This window comes from Pseudopodoces humilis, chromosome 12 (genome assembly GCF_049639895.1).
Source record: "Pseudopodoces humilis isolate 2021_Gansu_Grassland_sample_001 chromosome 12, ASM4963989v1, whole genome shotgun sequence".
NCBI lineage: Eukaryota > Metazoa > Chordata > Aves > Passeriformes > Paridae > Pseudopodoces > Pseudopodoces humilis.
The window spans coordinates 13,839,966-13,848,567 of NC_142211.1; positions in this window are offsets into that span (position 1 = coordinate 13,839,966).

Sequence of the window (8,602 nt, forward strand, 5' to 3'; positions counted from 1 at the left end):
ACCAATATAAGAGGGGGGACTCAACCAGAAGGATGGATTCTAAGTTCAACAGTGATAGGGGAAGAATGTTTATGGCGAACTGGTAAGGAATTTATTAAAGAAATAGGGAAAACTCCCTGTAAAAGGTATAAGGTTAGCAATGGAACTTCTACATGGTGGATTCCAGAGGAACCAACTCTGTATTGGACTCAAGGAAAAGTAAAAGAAAAGAATTGTGTGTATGATAATCGAACCAGACTCCTCAGATGTAATGGTAAAGGGAAAAATCCTTACTCTGGAATCCCAGAAATAGCCAAATTTTGGGAAAATATAAATCAACAGAAAAATGACTATTGGAAGGCACCAGATGGCTTATTTTGGATATGTGGGAAAAGGGCATACCCAAAGCTCCCTTCACAATGGAAAGGGAGTTGTACTCTGGGAATCATTCAACCAGGATTCTTCCTTTTGCCAGGACCAGATGGAGATCAATTGGGAGTGCCGGTTTATGAGGACCTAAAAAGAAATAAAAGGGAATTGTTTGGAGGACCTCAAAAATGGGGAGATGAGGAATGGCCCCCTGAACGCATACTAGAAACATATGGGCCAGCTACTTGGGCACAAGATGGAAGTTGGGGATATCGAACCCCAATTTACATGCTAAATCGCATTATAAGACTCCAAGCTGTAGTAGAAATCATAACCAATGAAACAGCTGGGGCTATGGAATTAATAGTCAGTCAGCAACGCTAAGCCAGAGCTGCAATATATCAGAATAGACTGGCTTTGGACTATCTATTGGCTGAAGAGGGGAGTATTTGTGGGAAATTTAATACATCAGATTGTTGTTTGCAAATTGATGACAATGGAAATGCCGTTCTAGATATCGCCAAGAACATCAGAAAAATAGCCCATGTGCCAGTCCAAAAATGGGAGTCAATGATGACCACTAATTGGTGGAATAACCTGTTGGGGACAGAATGGTGGAAGAAGCTAGGTTTCTTCCTCCTATGCGCTACAGCTGGTTTAATATTCCTTCCTTGTCTAATCCCCTGTTTCATCCAACTAATCACCAAAGTAGTGCAGGGCATGCAAATAGTAGCAATGCCTACAGACCCAAAATTGGCTACATCTGGAACGGCACAAAAAATCATGATATTAAGAAAACAAAATAATGTGAAAGATCCGCTAGAAGAAGCTAAATTGATTTGTGAGAAAAATGAACGAGTGCCAGAAGCTAGGAAACAAGAATTATTGCTCAAGCCAAATGATTTATAAAAAAATAAAAGGAGGGGTTGTTGTGAATTCATGTTGTAAATATTGGCTTTTCACAATTATTCTGATAAATATATATTATATGCTTTCACTATATTCTTTTCTCTCTTAGCAAGTTATAGGCTTAGATAGGAATTCTGAATGGTAAGGATATGTTTCATCCGGACAAGGCAAGACAATGGGAGGATCAAGCTGTGGAAAACAGGCTATTATCAGCAGCAGGAAATGGAGAGCAAACTGTTATCAAAAAGCCGGTACCAGGACGTGGGCAGGGGGGAAAGATAAGCTCAGCTGCCCTCAGAAGAAGGATGAGGGGCCCAGACCCTTATCAACAACTGACCATCTGCAGAAAAAAGGAAACCAGACTCCAAAAGAATGCTGACCAGCTAGAATAATGATGACCAGCAAAAAAATTATGCTGACCAGCAGAAAATGAGACTGTGCAAGAGCATGATCCAAGAAGGCGGAACCAGGGAGGGGACATGCTTGAATATGCATTAACCCCTCACAGCAAGGATGGGATAAAAAGGGTATTCCCAAGATACCAGGTGTGCTCTTGGCAGCGCGCCAAGGCACCGGGCCGTAACTCTTCGCTTTACTTTATGTCTCTTATTGTCTTTATTAAACCTTTTTAAAATTTTACAGGAGTGAACTTCGTTTTTCACAGCACTGAGTGCATCAATTATTAATTTGTGATCATTTACATTTACCATTTCCCAATTAGGTAATGTGTTTGATAGCAACCACTGCTGAGTTCCCAAAGCTGTTAAAGATGACCTCAGTGGCTGTTGTATTTTGGTCAGATCTTTAGTTGCAACAGCCAATTTATTCATTAACACTTCTGAATCAATACTATTCAAAATTCCTAGTCCTGATCCCACAGCACTGGTTATATCTCTTGTCATCCATTTGTGAAAAGAATTGCACTTTTGCAACCAGGTTGTCCACCCCCCCAAAAGAAGTCTGCAAAAAAGGTGAACAAGCTGGCTGAATCTCTGAGACATTGTTTTGCATTAGCAATTTGACTTGTTTGAGGGACCATGCTGGATTAAACAGCATTTGTTGTCCTGATTATATATGGTCCAATTTCAATAATTTTTGGGTTCGGTATTACCGGTGGTTGGGTGGTGATAGGTATAGGTGTTACAACATTAACATCAAGTTCACCCCAGTATTTTGGTATTGTTTTTACCACACACAGCTTTAGAAGACAATTGTACAGCTGTTAAATTCAGCCAACAACCTTGATTCTGAGTTTCACAAGATATAACTTGGCCACGAAATCCGGTGACATGACTGTGTACAAGTTCAGTGTGGGATCCGGTACCCAGTCTGCAGCATATTGAAACATCATCACCTTGGGCTAACATAAGAAGAGGGAAAACATTAGGATTGTCATTTAGCACAAAAGGGGTGTTCACACCATAGCATGTGATTATTACATTTAATATAGACCTTGCTACAGCATTTATTTTGAGTTTATAAGTTCATGGTTTATCTGATCTTCATGTACCTCGGTGTTCTTCTGTAAAAAATAAAAGAAGCAACAGATTCTCCCACACAGGGGCAGGAGATCAAAACGATGGAATTATCCAGCGTGTGTTTATCCAATGCTCTTTCTACAGGGCATCAGAGGCTACCCACACATATTCTCCTGTAGCTCTTTTAAAAGCTTCAGCTTGGACTAACCAAGATATAATCCCCACTCCTACCAGCACAAAGTGTAGAATTTCTTTCCATTTTTCCTTTTGCTAGAGTGGAATTCTGTTTACTTCTCTTAAAAACGAGATGCACTTAATAAATTATAAAAAGAATTTAATATAAATAAAAGACAATTAGGAGACAAAAGAAATAAAGCAAAGGGTTAAAACGGCCGGGTGCCCTGGCGCCTTGCCAGGAACACACCTGGTATCTCAGGGATACTCTTTTTATCCCCTCCTTGCTGTGAGGGGTTAATGCATATTCAAGCATGTCCCCTCCCTGGTTCCGCCTTCTTGGATCATGCTCTTCACAGTTTTATTTTCTGCTGGTCAACATATATTTTTTTTGCTGGTCATCATTATTCTTGCTGGTCAGCATTATTCTGGAGTTTGGTTTCCTTTCTTTTTGCAAATGGTCAGGGCAGATAACAGTCCGGGGCCGTCATCCTTCCCCTGAGAACAGCTGGGTTTCATATCTTCCGCTGATAACAGTTTGGCCTCTATTGTTCTCTTGATAACAGCTTGGGCCCCACTGTCCTTGCCCTCTGGGGTTTCCTTGCCTTGTACTTAGGAAATTCTTTTAAGCTTAAGACTTGTTAGTGTGATAAATATAACATTGGATAAAAATTCGTGAAAGAGAATAAAGAATTATATATTATATTTATAATACTGTAAAGATACAAAATGTAAAATAATCCAGAGATTCCTTCCCGAGTCGGGCAGTAACGATCGACAGCGACGCTTATCAGCACAAAATAAAGAGCAGGACACGAGCAATCAAACCGGACAATGAGAGTGGCCCAGTCGAGATATCCATCTCCTCCGCACCCAAACTGGCCACTCCACCCCGGTAGATGCAATCAGAAGACACTCAGAGCCATTCACATGTGAAAGGACTCTGCTCTGTCGAGATATCCATCTGCTCCCGCACCCAAACTGGACACTCCATTCCGGGAGATGCAATCAGAAGACACTCAGAGCCATTCACATGTAAAAGGACTCTGCTCCGCCGACCATAGACTCAGCTCCACGGATCTGGGAAGTCTATTCACCCACACATCCAGACTCTTTGTTGGACTGTGCCCATCCCGAGTTTGGCCTCAGGATGCAAAAATCCTTATAAAAACCCCGGACCGCAGTCCCTTCCTTGTGGATTTGGGAAAATCTGTACCTCTGGGTGCAGACCCCTATCCACCCAACGCTGTGCTGATTTATTTTATTGTGGTTTTTCTCTCGTTGCTTGTGATTTAAATTGTTTTATAATAAATAGTTTTTTATATTAACCCTATTTTGCCATTGCATTTATAACAGATTTGGTACCGTGACTCGGATCGGAGAAAACTGAGGGGAATCTCACTGCCCAGGAAGGATACCCCTGCTGATTTTGGCGGCCTGGTGAGTTGAGAATCCCCGTAGCTCGTTCCGACATCCGAACTAAATTTAGGCTGAGATAAACCACAATAAAAAGGGAAACGGATCCGGAGCAGAGAGCTCGGGAAGGCAAGGAGCCTTCGGGAAGCCGCGGCTTGTTTCGCTCGTAAAACGTCTGTTGTGCACGAAGACATCCACGCAGGAAAATAGCTGTAAGTACTGCTGGTTGAGTGGGCGATCGGGCGAGTGTGTGAGACATGATCTGATCACGAAGCAAGTGTGGAGTTCAAGGCCGTGTTTCCATCCTCCCGCGAGGGAATTGGCCAGCCACGAAGGAAGCGATCCAGAGTGAAAGCTTTTTCTCGACACACTTGTAAAAACCTGAGACCAAAGGGTGTCTCGGGGGACTGATCACAAGGGACTAAAAGGGGAAGGATACGTCCTGTCGAGCTCGGGAACTGGTAAACCCTTTTAGTTAACGGATCAAGGTATAGGTCCGGAAGAGGATCAAGAAGTACCGATTACAAGAGACCTCAGCTCAGCTCGCTGAAGGGTGAGTATAGGCAAAGTTTGGTTCCTTGGGGAAGCGCACAACGCAGAGACAGAAACGGACTCACAGAGGAGTCGAAGACAGGTAAGAAATTATATATATTTGAGAAGTATGGGGCAGAAAAAGAGTAAGCTTCAAAAAAAGAGCACAGAGAAAAACCCCTCCGATCATGGGGAGGGATCACTAGACATCCCGCTGGAAAGCCCCTTGGGTTGGATGTTAAAACACTGGGAAGATTGTCCCCAGAGAAAGGGAAAATCCAAGGCAAAATTGATACATTATTGTATGGAGGTTTGGGGAGGACAAGAGTTGAGAAGTCACCTCATTTGGCCAGTGTTAGGCACATTCAAAAAATGGACGTGTAATAAATTATTCTCCTATGTGGAGAACAGAGTCCCCTCGGATCCCGAGGAGAAGGAATATGCTAAACTCTGGTTAAACGCCAGAGTAGGGTTATTCCCAATAAAACAAAAAGAAAAACGTGAGTCGAGAGCTGAATCCTGGGAACCCCTCGACCACTTACCACCCCCATATCATGGACCGGCTGGGCCTTCCTCTATAGATCAAGTGGTGCCTTCAGCACCTTTGGGCTCCCGGGACCAACCCGCTGAGATGCATACATCCCGAGCGGGAGACTCGGCGCCAGTAGCTATGCCGGCAGCCCTTCCCTTTTCCCCACCTGCGAGCACCATAGCCACAGGAGCCTCTTCGGAGGTTTCTCCTGCACAAGGCTGGGGATCACTCTACCCGTCCTTGCCGGCCCCTCCGCCACAACCGGGACCCCCCCATATATCGGAGGGGATCCCTCCCGTCAATCGGGTGGCGGCAGAGTTCCCACAATTGATAAAGGGGAGACAAAACACAATCACCAGCTCCCCTCCCGCAAGTAGAACCTGTTTGAGAGCGAGAATGGAGAGTGAGGAGTGAGGAGAGAGTGAAGAAGGGCACCGGTTGTTCCCTCTCAGGGAAGTACCGACGGCCCCGGGAGTCATCGGTTTTGTGAATGTACCCCTTAACACCGGAGATGTAAGGGCATTTAAGAAAGAGATGGGGCGGTTGTTGGATGATCCTTTTGGTGTGGCTGAGAGGTTAGACGAATTTTTAGGGAGTAGTATATACACCTTTGATGATCTTATGGCAATTCTAAGATCATTGTTTAATCAGGAGGAAAGAGAAATGATCAAACAAGCTGGTATCAGGGATTGGGACAGACGCAATCCACAGGGGACACCAGGCAACCAGAAATGGCCTAGCATAAGCCCGAGCTGGAACACACAGACGGAGGAAGGCAGAAGGAACATGGTAGATTTGAGGAGCATAATTATCCAAGGTATAAGAGAAGCGGTCCCTAGGGGCCAGAATATTAGCAAAGTTTTTGGAGAGTGTCAAGAGAAAGAGGAATCACCCACAGAATGGATCGAGAGATTACGGCGAAGTTTACAAATCTACCCTGGAACTGACCCGAACTCTCCTGTGGGGGAGGTTCTGTTAAAAACACAATTCGTTGCTAAATCTTGGGAGGACATTAGAAGAAAATTAGAAAAGATCGAGGGGTGGCAAGATAAAAGCCTCCAGGAGCTCCTAAGGGAAGCTCAAAAGGTATACATGAGGAGAGAAGATGAGAAGCAGAAATTGCAAGCTAAGGTTTTAGTAGCTGCAGTGAAAGAGGTCCAGAAACAAGAGCAGGTACAGGGTAAGTTTAAAACACTGCCCGGAAAAGGTCGAGGTTCTCACCTGGCAGCCCTGACCCCACAGAGAGAACCCCCTGAATGCTACTACTGTAAACAGGTAGGACACGTTCAGCGGAATTGTAGACAAAGAATAAAAGACGAGAAAATTTTTCAGGAAGATTAGGGGTGTCGGGGGCTCTTTAATTTGGGGACCGGAACATCCAAGGAGCCCTTGATAAAATTAAAAGTGGGCCCCCAACGACAGGAGGTAAGTTTTCTTGTGGATACTGGGGCGGAGAGAAGTACCCTGCAGAAATTGCCGTACGGATGTGTGGCTAGCAGAGAAAAAGTTTTTGTAATCAGTGCAAAGGGAGACCCCTTCGAAGTGCCCGTAATAAAGGATGTAGAAATAGAATCTGAAAATAAAATTTGCTTTGGCAATTTGCTATTAGCGGAAGAAGCTGATTACAATTTGTTGGGAAGGGACATGATTGTCTCTTTAAGAATTAATATCATGATTAAAAATTCTGAATTAGTAGTAAAAATATTCAAACTGACTCCTAAGGATGAGGAGGAGATAAACCCTGAAGTATGGCATTCAAAAGGAGAGGTAGGAAAGCTAGATATCAAACCTATCAAAATAGAAATCGAGAACCCTGAGGACCCTATAAGGGTTAAACAATATCCCATCCCGATGGAGGGGAGAAGGGGGTTGAAACAAATAATTGATGACCTCTTAAAAGGAGGTACTTTAGAACCTTGCATGTCTCAACATAACACCCCCATCCTGGCTGTAAGAAAGACGGATGGCAGTTTTCGATTGGTCCAGGACCTAAGAGTGGTAAACGCTAGAACCCGGACTAGGTTCCCGGTGGTGGCCAACCCCTATACTTTACTAAATAGACTCTCACCAGAAGATGTGTGGTACAGTGTGATTGATTTGAAAGATGCTTTTTGGACTTGCCCTCTAGATAAAAGGAGTAGAGATTATTTTGCATTTCAGTGGGAGGACCCAGATACAAACCGTAAGCAACAGCTAAGGTGGACTGTCCTCCCCCAGGGGTTCGTGGAGTCTCCGAACCTTTTCGGGCAAGCTTTAGAACAAATGTTAACCCAATTTGTTCTTGAGGACAGGACAAAGCTTTTGCAGTATGTAGATGACTTGTTAATAGCTGGACCAACTGAGGAAAGCGTGAGGAAAAGCACGATTGCCTTGTTGAACTTTCTAGGAAAGAAGGGTTTGAAAGTCTCAAAATCCAAGCTGCAATTCATAGAGCCCGAAACAAAATACCTCGGACATTGGATATCTCAAGGGAAAAAGAAATTGGACCCTGAGAGGCTGGCAGACATCCTTGCGTTGCCTGCACCAAAAACAAAAAGGCAAATTAGACAAATTTTAGGGCTCTTGGGATATTGCAGGCAGTGGATTGAGGGTTTCAGTGAAAAAGTGAAGTTTTTGTATGAAAGATTGAACACTGACAGGCTGAAGTGGACTGAACAGGATGAGTCTAATTTTCAGAAATTGAAAACTGTTCTTATGACTGCCCCCGTACTAACTCTACCAGATACTAATAAAGAATTCCAGTTGTTTGTGGATGTGAGTGGACAAACAGCACAGGGAGTCCTGACCCAGGAATGGGCAGAAAAAAAGAAGCCTATAGGGTTTCTCTCAAAAATCTTAGATCCTGTTAGTCGGGGTTGGCCTACATGTTTACAGGCAATTGTAGCAGTGGCTCTGTTGGTGGGGGAAGCCAAGAAAATAACTTTTGGGGCTCCCCTGGTTGTTTACACTCCCCACGATGTGAGAAACATATTGCAGCAAAAAGCAGAGAAGTGGTTGACTGATTCCAGGCTTCTGAAATATGAAGCCATTTTAATCAGCTCACCTGGTTTAGAATTAAAAACCACTTCTGCACAAAATCCTGCTCAGTTCCTGTTAGGTGAACCTCCAGAAGAATTATTATACGATTGTACTGAGATCGTGGAGCTGCAGACCAGAATAAGACCGGACTTAGAGGATCAGGAGTTAGAAGGGGGAGAGAAGTGGTTTATAGATG